Source organism: Gopherus flavomarginatus, chromosome 13, assembly GCF_025201925.1.
Source record: "Gopherus flavomarginatus isolate rGopFla2 chromosome 13, rGopFla2.mat.asm, whole genome shotgun sequence".
NCBI lineage: Eukaryota > Metazoa > Chordata > Testudines > Testudinidae > Gopherus > Gopherus flavomarginatus.
In genome coordinates, this window is record NC_066629.1 from 17,438,389 (window position 1) to 17,451,607 (window position 13,219).

At 46.2% G+C, this 13,219-nt stretch overlaps 1 protein-coding gene across 1 annotated transcript in view; it reads left to right on the forward strand.

Moving 5' to 3' along the window:
- NTM (neurotrimin) overlaps positions 1–13,219 on the forward strand; it is a 701,070-nt gene that overhangs the window by 239,822 nt on the left and 448,029 nt on the right. The window lies entirely within an intron of this gene.

Consider the following 13,219-nt stretch of genomic DNA (forward strand, 5'->3'; position numbering starts at 1 on the left):
AAGCTTTTGGATCAGGCCCTGAAATTGTGCCCAGCCATGCAAAAACACAGGCCATCTGCCAAGATAGTCCTGTATGCTTCCTTGCTCCCCGCCGCCACTATGCCCAATGCACACGAGGAAAGGACTGGCAAAGATCTGTTAGCTCTTCTATGAAAATGTAACACCCAACCCCATTTATCAAAGCAGCAACAATGAGGGGGGCAGCGAAGTCAAGGGGAGACTTTCTGGTGACTTCAGTGGGCTTTGGATCAGGAAGCAGTCAGCTAGCAAGCTGAGCTTCTCAGTACACTGACTCCTGCTAGGGGTGCACTGTGGCAGCATTAGAATTCCACCTGTCCTGCAGGAGGAGTGTCATGTTTACAGGAACTCAGTGCTAGCCAATGGAATTCACCCTGCAGGGTAGGAGGAAGCTTCCAGCTCAAACGCTGTGTTAGATTATTATGAATCAGTTGTGTTACCATAGTGCCTGGGCGCCCTAGTCATCATCCATTGTGCTTGGTGCTGTACAAAACCAGAACAAAAAGACAGTCACTGCCCCCAAGAGCTTACAATCTACATATAAGACAAGAGATGGATACAGACATACTGGGGGACTGCAAGGCAGCAATGAGACTCTCTCTCACCTTCCTCTGCCCATTATTAACCTCTCAGCATCCCATCTGATAGGGTGATGATCCAGAAGTCCTACATGATCCCAGATCAGTTACACACCTGTTTACACACACACACTCTCATGATCTGTCCTTTATTCTCTGCCATGCAGGTGCAAGGTTGGAAGCACAGCAAGGAAAGTATCAATCATTCCAACCAGTCATATTTTCCCCACCTCTTTCTAGTCCTTGGTTTTGGACAAATGCTCACCCAGAAGGGAGAGAAGGGAATTAAATTAATGTACACAATTTCTCCCTGTCACTGAACTCTGACTAATGAGTCTATTTCTGGGTAATAAGAAGGAGCAGGAAGTGACAAGGCACCGTAATGAATTAGTGGCCCAGAACCTCGTTAGTCAGAATAATCTTTCCACAAAAGATAAATGATGCAAACATTAATTATGAAGCTGGTGTGGAAATGCATTTCATTATTTGGCATCCTGAGAAATGTCTCCATATTATTACTGGAGTGAGGTGCTTATTTTTTTTAAAGGTGGTCATAAAAAAAGTATTAATAATGTGTTGGTCTGCAAGCATGATAACCTCAGCGAGGTAATACAAAACCGTAGGCGGAAGAGGATTTCTGGGTTACCTCACATATCTATGGGAGTGTTCCTGGCTGCTTCTGTTAATTGTTTGTATTATGATAGTTCCAATCAATATCAGAGGCAGCCATTGTGCCAGGAGCCGTACAAATAGGGGGCCCCTGTCCTGAAGATCTTACAATCTTAATCAACAGGACAGACAATGGATGGAAGAGAGGATTATTATCCTAGTTTTATAGGTGGGGGAAACTGAGGCACGACGTGAGAGATTTTACAAAGGGGTGTTGGTGCCTGAAGGTGCAGATAAGCACCTAGTGGAATTTACAAAAAGGCCTAAGAGAGTTAGGTGGCTAACTCCCTACAGCACTTTTTAAAGCTCTGCTTGAAACCTCTCTGCATCTTCAGGCACCTAAATATCTCTGTGAATCTGACCCAAAGGGATTGAGTGACTTGCCTGAGGGAACACAGGAAGTCTGTGGCAGAGTCAGGAATAGGAGGAAGGTCTTGTTAGTCTCAGTCCTGTGCCTCCACTGCAATATTGAAAGGTTATTAAGGGGGAAACAGTCAGTGACGGTAAAAATTTCAGGTGGATGGTTTCAGGTCATGTAGATTTTGTGAACTTGAATGTGAGCTGGTTCCAGTTCAGCCAAATTAGAACATAAAAACATAAGAATGGCCATACTGGGACTGGTCCATCTAGTCCAGTATCCTGTCTCTGACAGCGACCAGTGCCATATGCTTCAGAGGCAATGAACAGAAGAGTGCAATTATCTAGTGATCCATCCCCTGTCATCCAGTCCCAGCTTCTGGCATCTGGCTGTTTAGGGTCACCCAGAATATGGGATTGTTGCCCTGACCATCTTGGCTAATAGCCTTTGATGGACCTATCTTCCATGAACTTACCTAATTCTTTTTTGAGGAATATGCACAATGACCCCAAGATCTCTTCCTTGACTGATAAGAGCTAATTTAGACCCCATCATTTTATATGTATGGTTGCGGAATTCTTTTGCAATGTGCATTACTTTGCCCATATCAACATTGTGTTTCATCTGCCGTTTTGTTGCCCAGTCACCCAGTTATGTGAGATCCCTTTGTAACTCTTTGCAGTCAGCTGTGGACTTAACTATCATGAGTCATTTTGTATCACCTGCAAATTTTGCCACTTCATTGTTCACTCCATTTTCCAGATCAGCACAGGTCCCAGTACAGACCTTTGAGGGGGATATCATTATTTACTCCTCTCCTTTGTGAAAAATGATCATTTATTCCTACTTTCAGTTTCTTATCTTTTAACCAGTTATTGATCCATGAGAGAACCTTTCCTCTTATCTCACAAACAGCTTACTTTGCTTAAGAACATTTGGGGAGGGTCCTTGTTGAAGGCTTTCTGAAAGTCCAGGTACACTATATCCACTGGATCCCCCTTGTTGATGCCCTCGAGGAATTGTAGTAGAATAGGGAGCAGTGTTCCCTCTAATTTTTCCCACCCATGTGTGGAATGCATTTTGTTATGTGCACCAATATGACACATCACCTCCATATTGATGCACACAAAATTTGTGTGGTGGGGTGAGGCCGAGGGATTAGGAGTATGGGAGGGAGCTCAGGACTCTGGCAGAGGGTTGAGGTACAGGGCCAGGTGGACTCTGGGGTGGAGCTGGGGATGAGGGGCTCAGGGCTGGGGCAGAGAGTTGGAGTGCAAGGGTTGAGGGCTCTGGGGTGGGGCTGGGGGGTGAGGGCTCCGGCTGGGGATGCAGGTTCTGGGGCGGGGCTGGGGATGAGGTGTTTGGGATGCAGTGGGGCTCCCCGGGGCTACGGCGGGGAGAGAAGACTCCCCACAGCTCTCTCTCCCCAAAGCAGCACCTGGGCTGGAGGGGGGAAAGGTACCTCTCCCCTGGCTGAAGCAGGGCTGGGCTGGGCTGGGTCAGGGTCAAGGCTAGGCTAGGGCTGGGGAAGGGGTGCCTGTGTCCCAGCTGCGGCAGGTGGGGGCTGCCGAGGGGAGCACCATGGCAGGTCCGGGGTTGGGGAGAGGCATCTCTCCCTGCCGCATCCCTGAGCACCTGTGCTGCACTTAATAGGCAGTTGCGCAGCCACACAGAGTAGAGGGAACTTAGTTAGTGAGGCATGATGTCCTTTTACAAAAGCTGTGTTGATACTTCCCCAATATATCATGTATATCTTTGTGTCTGATCATTTTCTTCTTTACTATACTTTCAGGAAATCTGCCCGATACTGAAGTTTGGTTTATTGGCCTGTAATTGTCAGGATTGTCTCTGGAGCTTTTGAAAAAAAAATGGTATTACACTATATACCATCCTGTCATCTGGTACAGAAGATAATTTAACCCATAAATTACATAACATTGTTAGCAGTTTTGCAATTTCATATTTGAGTTCCTTGAGAACTCTTGGGTGATACCCTCTAGTTCTGGTGACTTATTACTGATCAGATTATCAATTTGTTCCAAAACCTCCTCCACTGACACCTCATTCTGGGACAGTTCTTCAGATTTGTCCACTAAAAAAAGTGACTCTGGTGTCGGGATCTCCCTCATATCCTCTGCAGTGAAGACCAATGCAAAAAAAAAAAAATTCATTTGCCTTCTTTGCAATGTCCTTGTCTTCCTTGAGTGCTCCTTTAACTCCTTTAGGACCTTGATCGTCCAGTGGTACAGTGGACTTGTTGGCAGGATTCCAGATTCAGATGTTCTTTCTTGCTTTCTTTTTTGTTCTTAGTACTTGTGTCCTTAGCTAGTTGCTCTTCAGATTTTTTTCTTGGCCTCCATTATTATATTTGTACACTTGACTTGCCAGAGTTTATACTCCTTTCTATTTTCCTCAGTAGGATCTGACTTCCAGTTTTCAAAGGATGCCTTTTTGCCTCTAATCGCCTCTTTTATTCTGCTGTTTAGCCATGGTGACAATTTTTTGGTTCTCTTACTGGTGTTTTTTTGACTTGGTATATATATTTGCCTTTATTATGATGTTTTTGAATAGTCTCCACACTGTATAGTTCTCTGTTTTGAAGTTGAATGCTACTGTGGTGGGTTTCCTTTGTACTTTCCCCCATGAGGATTTCTTTGGCACTTTACCCCCTGTATTATGGTCACTATTACCATGAAGTTCGGCTATATTCACTTCTTGGACCAGATCCTGTGCACCTTTTAGGATTAAATCAAGAATTGCCTCTCCCCTTGTGGGTTTCAGGATGAGCTGCTCCAAGAAGCAGTCGTTTATGGTGTCTAGAAATTTTATTCTCTGCATCCCTTCATGTGGTGACATTTACTCAGTCAATATGAAGATGGTTGAAACCCCCCATTAGCATTGCATTTTCTGCCTTAGTAGCCTCTCTAATCCCCCTGAGCATTTCACAATCACCATCACCAGCTTAGTCAGGTGGTCAGTCGTATGTTCCTACTGCTATACTCTTATTATTCAAACATGGAATTTCTATCCATGGAGATTCTATGGTACAGTTAGATTCATTTAAGATGTTTACTTTATTTCACTCTGATTTTTTTCACATATATAGTGCCACTCCCCCACCAGTGCAACCTACTGTCATTGCTATATATTTTGTACCCTGGTACTACCATGTCTCACTGACTATCCTCATTCCACCAAGGTTCTGTGATGCTTATTCTATCAATATCCTCATTGAATGCCAGGCACTCTAGTTCACCCACATTAGTATTTAGACTCCTAGCATTTGTACATAAGCACTTGTACCACAGTTCGTTAATATTCAGTTGCTTGCTTTCATGTGTTTTATTTCAATAGGACTTGTTTACATTTTACTCTTCCTTACTAGCTCCCACCTGTAATTTACCAACTTCTTTGCAATCATCTTTCCTAAGATGTATAAATCCTCCCCTAAGGGATGTCTGTGTCTGAACCACGTGCTCCCATGCTCCTGTCGACTTTCCCCATCCCTTGTTTTACATGCTCCTCTACAGCGTTTTTAATTTTACATGCCGGCAGTCTGGTTCTATTTTGGTTTAGAGAAGCCCATCCTCCCTGTGCAGGCTTTTCCTTTCCCCAAAGGGTCCCCAGTTCCTAAGAAAACTAAAACCCTCCTTTTACACCATCATCTTATCCAGGCATTGGGATCCTGTAGTTTGTCTGTCTTTCTGGCCCTGTGCATGGAATTTGAAGTATTTCAGATAATGCTTCCATGGAGGTCCCGCACCTAAATTTGGCCTCCAGGACCTCTCTCCTATTTTTCCTTATGTTGCTCGTACCCTAATCAAATCCCCCATTACTATTACCTGGCTCTTCCTAGTAACTGGTATTCCTTTGGTGAGAGAGGACACCATTATTTAGTTGGGGTTGGTCCTGCTTTGAGCAGGGGGTTGGCTAGATGACCTCCTGAGGTCTCTCCCAACCGTAATATCCTATGATTCTATGACATCATCTGGAAGGGAGGTCCCAGCTATGGAATTGCTTCCCTCTATTCCAGCTTCCCAAGACTTCCATCTTACTTAACGGCACAAAGGCTGTTCAGTGCTTTGTTTGCAGTTCCTGATCTCCCTGTGAACTTAACGGCTTTCACTATTAAGATTTAATCCATCCCCCCCACAAGCCCTGGGAAATCCCTTCACTACCAATCCATGTTTCCAGGGGGTATGGGCTAGCTCGCAACCTCCCCTCCCCTTGTTTTTTCCTTAAGTGGTGGTTGGTGTGGGCCCACCCCCCATATGCCACTGTCAGGGCAACCAGGAAAGAGAGACACTGCTCCCCAACCCCCTTGAGGCAGTCCTCTTCCGGACAGTGAGCTGAAGCAGCAGTAGATAATGTAGAGTCCCTCATAGCAGAAAAAAAAACAAGGAGTACTTGTGGCACCTTGGAGACTAACCCAATTACTTGGGCATAAGCTTTCGTGGGCTAAAATCCACTTCATCAGATTCATGCATGTTAATCTCTTAGGTGCCACAAGGACAGCTCGTTCTTTTTGCTGATACAGACTAACACGGCTACCACTCTGAAACTTGTCATAGCAGGAAGAGGACAGGTCTTGGCTGTGATGAACATAAAGGAGTTTCTTCACTGGGGCTGCTGCTGGACACAGGCGGGGAACTTGTAGTTCTCTCTAGCTTCCAGCCTGTTCTGTAGTGCCACATCCTGGGGTCGCTCTAATTGGTGTACTGGATCCCCCCAGTACTGACTATACTCCCGCCACTGCTGCTGCCAATACTACCATCTGGAACACGGGTTGCTGAAATACCCCAAATCACACCACACTCATGTGTTGGCTTGAGTCTTTCCCAGGAACCCAAAGTGGTTCAAGCAATGTTGTTGGTTTTTCTTTAGCATTAACTCGTGGGGTCAAACCATTTTTGTTCAGCCCTAATCTGGACATGAGCTGCCAGGGGGAGAGATCAGCAGCACCTATCCTGACCGTCCCAGCACCAGGCACTTTACTGTCGGTCTGTGTTGTGCAGTGAAATCCGGTCTGCTCTGAACCCCAGTTTGGCATGATGTGAGTTTACAGGACTCCAGCCTACATGACAGTCTAGTTAGGAGGCACCCCACATAGAAGCATCTGTACCAAAATTGAAATCTAAAGGGTTGGAGGTGTCAGGGCAAGGGAGTTTGCAGATGCCTGCAGATGGATGGGGAAAATCATTCCATTCCCCTTCTCACTGGCAGTCGCTTCCACCTCCTCCCGGTCCCAGGTGTTAAAAAGATTGTCCCAGTTTTCTCCTTTGTTGTTTTTATTCCTGCCATGTTCAGGTGGCTTCTCGCACATTTCAAAGAGCCAACACATGGTATTTGGGCACAGCTGCTTCTGTACCTTCCAGGTACAATTACTCTACAATACAACTTGATTTTGTTCAGTGTCTTTCATACCAACCTGCCTCTGAAAGCTCTTTGCAGGATCTAACACTGTTACAGTGTGAAATGATGAATACTAGAGGAGGAGAGGAATTAAAAGTCATATTACAGCTGGAGCAGAGCAGGTGGGTTATTCTCACCTAGGGGTTCTCCAGCTCTTTTGGAGCATGCAATTGCAACCTCTCCATCCACCACAAGGGGCAGTAGGAGACTGGCACGACCTCAGGGTATGGGTGGGAAGAGGAAATGGTCAGGGCAGCTGGGGAATGAGTTGATTCGGTGCAGTCTCTGCTTTTACAGCCTCTGTGCATGGTGAGTTGAAGCTGCTGGCCCTGTTCCCAAGTGGAACCCCCACTGAGGAAGGGGGCAGCGTAAGGCCATGTAACTTACTCCGTGGTAAGTGAATCTGGTCTGATGGAGTAATATCAGTGTTATATCATCAGAAGCAGCAGCATCCAGTGGATGGGACACTAGTCTGGGAGTCAGGAGACCTAGATTCTGTTCCTGGTTCTGTCAGTAACCTTCAGCACAACACTTCCATTCTCAGTGCCTCAGTTTCCTATCCTGTAACTCTCTTGTCTAGTTATGCTCTTCAGGACAGAGACTGTGTCTGTACAGCCCCTAGCACAATGGGGACCTGAACTCAGCCCTCTAGATGCAACTGAAACATGAATAATAGTAATTGTGGTGCTTCTTATAATGACTTCTATGTATACATCTTTATCACTTTAACTATATTGGTTTGAAATTGCTATAGTTAAAACAGTTCAACTCCCTAGTGTGGACACAGTTATGCTGGTATAAAATAGCTTAAACCAGTAGAATTTATTCCTATAAGGGAAGGGGAATAAGCTATACCATTATAAAGTACTTTTATACCAGTATAACTGTCCACACACAGTTGTTCAGGTATTACTATTTCAGTTTAAAACAAGTCACACCTAGAACCAAAATAGAGAAATCAGTAAAAGCAAACAAAAACCAATGAAAATCACACAAAGCAGAGGTAAATTTTTCAAAAGTACTAAAGTGACTTAATAACCTAAGTCCCATTTTCAGAAGGGACTTAGGCAAGAGTAGTGGTTCTCAACTGGGGATACGTGTACCTGTGGGGGTACGCTAAGGTGTTCCAGGGATACATCAACCCATGCAAATATTTTCCCAGTTTTACAACAAGCTACCTAAAAAGGACCAGTGAAGTCAGTACAAACTAAAATTTCCTACCGACAATGACTTGTTTATACTGCTCTATATACTCTATACTGAAATGTAAGTACAATATTTATATTCCAAAGGAATTATTTAATATTTATCTGGTAAACAATGAAAAAGGCAGCAATTTTTCAGTAAGAGTGTGCTGTGACACTTGTATTTTTATGTCTGATGAGTAGTTTTTAAATTAAGTGAAACTTGGGAGTGCACAAGACAAATCAGACTCCCGAAAGGGGTACAGTCGTCTGGAAAGATTAGGAGCCACTGGGCTAAAGCCTGACTCTCACTTAAAAATTTAGATGGATCTAGTCACCCAGGGCTGTGAAACATTGTGCACCCTGTGCAGTGTAGTTAGGCCGACCTAACCTCCGCCGTGGACACAGCTAGGTCAACAAAAGAATTCCTCTGTCAACTTAGCTACTGTCTCTTGGAGAAATGGATTGCTTACAACAGAGAAAAACCCCTTCCATTGATGTAGGAAGTGTCTGCACTACGGCTGCAACATCATAGCTATGCTGCTGTATCAGCTATGGTGCAGACGTAGCTTATGACTACACCACAGAACTTATGTCAGCGCAGCCGCATAGTGTAAATGCAGCCTACAACAAAAGAAGGAGTTTTTCCGCCAATGTAGGAACACCACCTCCCCAAACGACGGTAGCGATGCTGACAGAAGCCCTCTTCTCTCTACGTAGCTGTGTCTATGTGGGGTTGTTTTGTCAACAGCTATATTGCCAGGCATGTGGGAGGGGGGGTCCCCACACTCCTGGCCAGTAGAAGTTACAAGTGTACACGAGGCGTAGACACTTATGAGGCTAAGCTCCATTTCTTTTCAATGAGACTGCAATCAGAGGCGTGACTGCATTATGGCTAGACGACCCTAGCTTTCATCTAGCTAGCTCCAATTACCTCATCAGCACAGACTAGCCACTCACATCTGTATCTAGGGCCCCATGTGGGCTCGGACAGCCCCGTGCTGCTGCGACTTCACAGCTTTTGTTCAAGCACACCAGATCCAAGTCTACATGTGCGGCAGTCCTACCTCTGGTTGCTGTGTAGACAGACCCTTCATCTCTTAAGGTCCCAGTCTCTTTTGAAAACGGGACTTTGGCTGTGTTTACTCTTGGAGCAGAAGGTATAATTTCCAGCTTGAGGCAACCTACCCACACTAGCTCTGAGCAAGAGAGTGTGCTAAAAATAGAGCAGAGTCATGGTGGCACAAGCAGCAGGAAAGGCGAAGTATGTACCTAGCATGTTGGGCAGGCTCATACTTGGGGTGGCTAACCCCACCCACCCTTTGTGGCACTGTGGCTGCACTCTGTATTAGTCACTCTCGCTTGATCAGAGCTGCCCTGGGTATGTCTTCTCGAGCTGAGAAGCACATCTCCAGCTCGGCGGATAGGCTCCTAAGGCACCTAGGTACTTTTGAAAAATTTCCCCCATCTCTAAAAGGCTCTTCCTGCCCCTAGGATGTCTTCCTGCCCCTGAGGTGTGAATAAACCGGATGGAAATGTGTGTGTGTGGAGGAGGGAGAGGGATGTAATTGTCCTTTCCTTCTCACCCACAACAATCCCTTGCCACATGGCAGCTGTCTGCTTCTTAGTTCCCCTGCTTAGAGTGGGCAGAAAGGCATGTGCGTTGGCCCAGCACCCGACAGAGAGCCTGAGCAATGCAGCCTCTCGAGTGCCTCCTTTTCTCCATATTTATGAATATATTGGTCCCTGTTGCTGTTCGACTGGCGAGTGTGTAACAAAAGTTGGGGGCAGGGGGATAAAGAACAGTCGAGGAGCAATTTCTAATCCCTAACTCCCAGTCTGTGGAGCTGTAGTGGGTTCTTTATTGTGCTGTTAAATTATGTTACGCTCCCAAATAATATTAATCCAGGGAGATGAGACGCAAGAAAAAAACAATCATTTTCTCTCTCTCTCTCTTACTATTATTGTCCGTCAGCTGTTTGCCAGTTCTGCTGGGCACTCGGGTTAGAAAAAGGAGGCGTGAAACAAGCCAGGATTATGCTGGGAAATACACAATGATAATTATCCAGCCACAGCAGAATCTTTTAAAAGCCACAGAACAAATCCACACATTATGCTCTTGCGGGTCCCCTTTGTGTTCAGAGGAACTGGTCGGGCGGGATCTATTCTTGCCTGGCTCTTTGCATGTGTCTACCCACCCCACAGTAGGCAACTGACTTGGGTTCGCAGGGTTTGTGCCACCATGCTAAATATAGCCTTGTAGACATTACAGCTTGGGCTGGAGCTTGCGTGAGTCTGTTGTCCCAGGTTTGGTGGTTGGCTGCCGTGGGCTGCAATAGTCTGTGATGCATACCCTGTAAGGGTCTGCTCCAATGACCATTGAATTCAATGGAAAGGACCTAATTTGGGCTTTGGATCAGGCCTTATAGGCCTGGCTGACTTAAAAGGAAGTGGACTGGAAAAAAAGGGAACAAGTTCTCAGGCCAGGTACTCTCTTTTCTAGCAATAGGTATTGTCTCCATGAGCGGAGATGCTGGAATTTGAACTCAGTCTCCAAAAAACAGTGAGGAGGAGGAGTATTTCCACAGGGAGCAGGGGCATGTTGAGGAAGTACTCTGCTATTCCAGCAGAGGGCTGCAGTGCACAACAATGGGCAACTGTGCATCACATCTTGTCTTCCTCAAGAACCTGGCCCACAAAAGGATAACAACCTACTACTGCTGCCAGTTAATAGCATGACGACTCTAACAGATATGAATTGAGACTTGTGCCATGGTGCTGAAAATCTCCATTTCAGACCATGCAAGGGGTCACCATACACACATGTTCATTTTGTTCTGAATTTTGGAGGGAGGATATTTGATCGCTGTGTGTGTCTGAGTCCTGCAGAGACAGCCCTGGCTTGGAGAGGGCACTGTTAGCTGGAAGCTTTGCTGCTCACTTTGTGTTGGAGGGGAGAGGCAAGTTCAACCATCACAGTCAGTACTGGAATCTGGGGGTCCATGGACCTAGGATAGAAATTGGGTGTGAGGAGTTCAGGATTCCTGGTTTCTATTCCTGGCTCTGACTTGGTTTTCACCTGCCTCAGTTTCCCCACCTCTACAATAAGTCCAGTAGCTTGCTTTTGATAATCCCAGCCATGTGCTGTCAATATGGGGGTCATTTCCCATTGCAAGAGTGGCCTCCTGTGTAGCAGTGTGCTTCCACCATCCCTGTCTGTCCATCACATCTGAGTCTCCGAGAATTATATAGCCCTTTGTCCTTAGCCTGCTACTCTTCCAGTCAGTGTCCTAATGGATAGAGAACTGGACTGGGACTCAGGAGACTTGGCCTCTATTCCTGGCTTTTCCACTGGCTGCTGGGTGACTTTGGGTAGGTCATTTAATTGTTCTCTGCCTCAGTTTCCCCATCTGTAATGTGGTATTAATAATACTGACCTCCCTTTGTGAAGTGATTGAGATCTATTGATAAAACAAGTGAGCTATTATTATTGGCTTCCTTGCTGGGAATCTTCTAAGTCTTAGGTTCCTTCTCTTGGCCCTGGTGCCTCCCTGTAACAGAAGGGGGTGGTTGGGCCCATAGGGAGTTTCACTGGGCTTTTCATACTCTCTCAATGATACACTACAAGCCTCAGAACTGTAATTCACCTGCCACCTGCTCTGTGCTGCTTTGAGCAAGATTAGATGACAGTAATGACTCCAGAGCCCCGTCTTGCCTGCAGGCGCCATGACTGCTGACTACCGGCTGTGTGGTTTGCTGGTTTAGATGCCACATTGCTGTGGGGCAGTGGGTGTGTGTGTGTTGGGGAAGGCAGAGAAATGGGAGAACAGTTTATTCAGTACAGTCTTGGCCCTTTCAAATCCATTCAGGGAAGAGACTATATCTTTACAAGACTTCACCCTTGCTAGACAAGTGGGCATGTGGAGCTCCAGGCCTGGAGGCCAAGCACTTTCCTTAGCAGAGCCATGTAGTTTTAGGAGTATGGACTCACAAGATCAGGGTTAATTCCTGGCTCTGTCACAGCCTTCCTGTGTGATCTTGGGCAAGTCTCTTAATCTCTCTCTGCCTCAGTTCCCCATCTTTAATATGGAGATGACCCCCCAGGCTATGAGTCTTATAATTAAGGCTACATTTTACTCATGGGTATTTTTAGTAAAAGTCATGGACAGGTCACAGGCAGCAAACAAAAATTCATGGCCAGTGACCTGTCCATGACTTGTACGATATACCCCTGACTAAACCTTGAGTGGTCTGGGCAGGAGATGGCCTAGGGGCACCGTGGGTGCTCTTGGGGGTGCCACACATGCTCAGGGGGTGGCCTGGGACCCCCACTGCTGCTGGGGAGTGGAACCAAGCTCAGTGTGGTCAGTTTGGCTGGCCCAGGGACTGCCCGAGCTGCAGGGAGTGTGTGTGTGTGAGTGTATGTATGTGTGTGTGAACAGCACCTAGCACAGTGAGTCTGTGGATTGAGGTTGAGGCCCCTATTGTGATAGAAATGATGATGATAACTCTTTCTCTGCGTTCCAGTCCTGAGTAATGCAATGCCTTTGCCCTGATTCCTCGGCACTGCACCAGAGCACAGCTGATCATACACAGATTAAAACAGCTCAAAGACTGATGAGGCAATTGATCGCTTGGTAGACAGGGGTGCAGTGGCTTTCAGACCCCCCAGCTCTGGGGGAACGAGTGGAGAATCAAACTTCCCTAGATATGAGAAACGCCAGCCTGGAATGCTAGATCCATTTCAGTCAACTCTCCTGCACCAATGAGATATCTCATCTGATTCACGGAGGTTTAATCAGCGTGAGATCCAGCCGACACCCTATCTGAGCCAGGGCATTAATCCTTCCTTAATCTGAGCCTGACAATCAATGTGATATTTATGTATGTAGCGTACAATGCAGGCTGTCTCATTCAATCTAAATTACATGCGTATTTGGGAACCTTAATTCAAAGCTTTCTACCCCGAGGTCTCGGGCACAGAGCCATGCGCTGCCCCT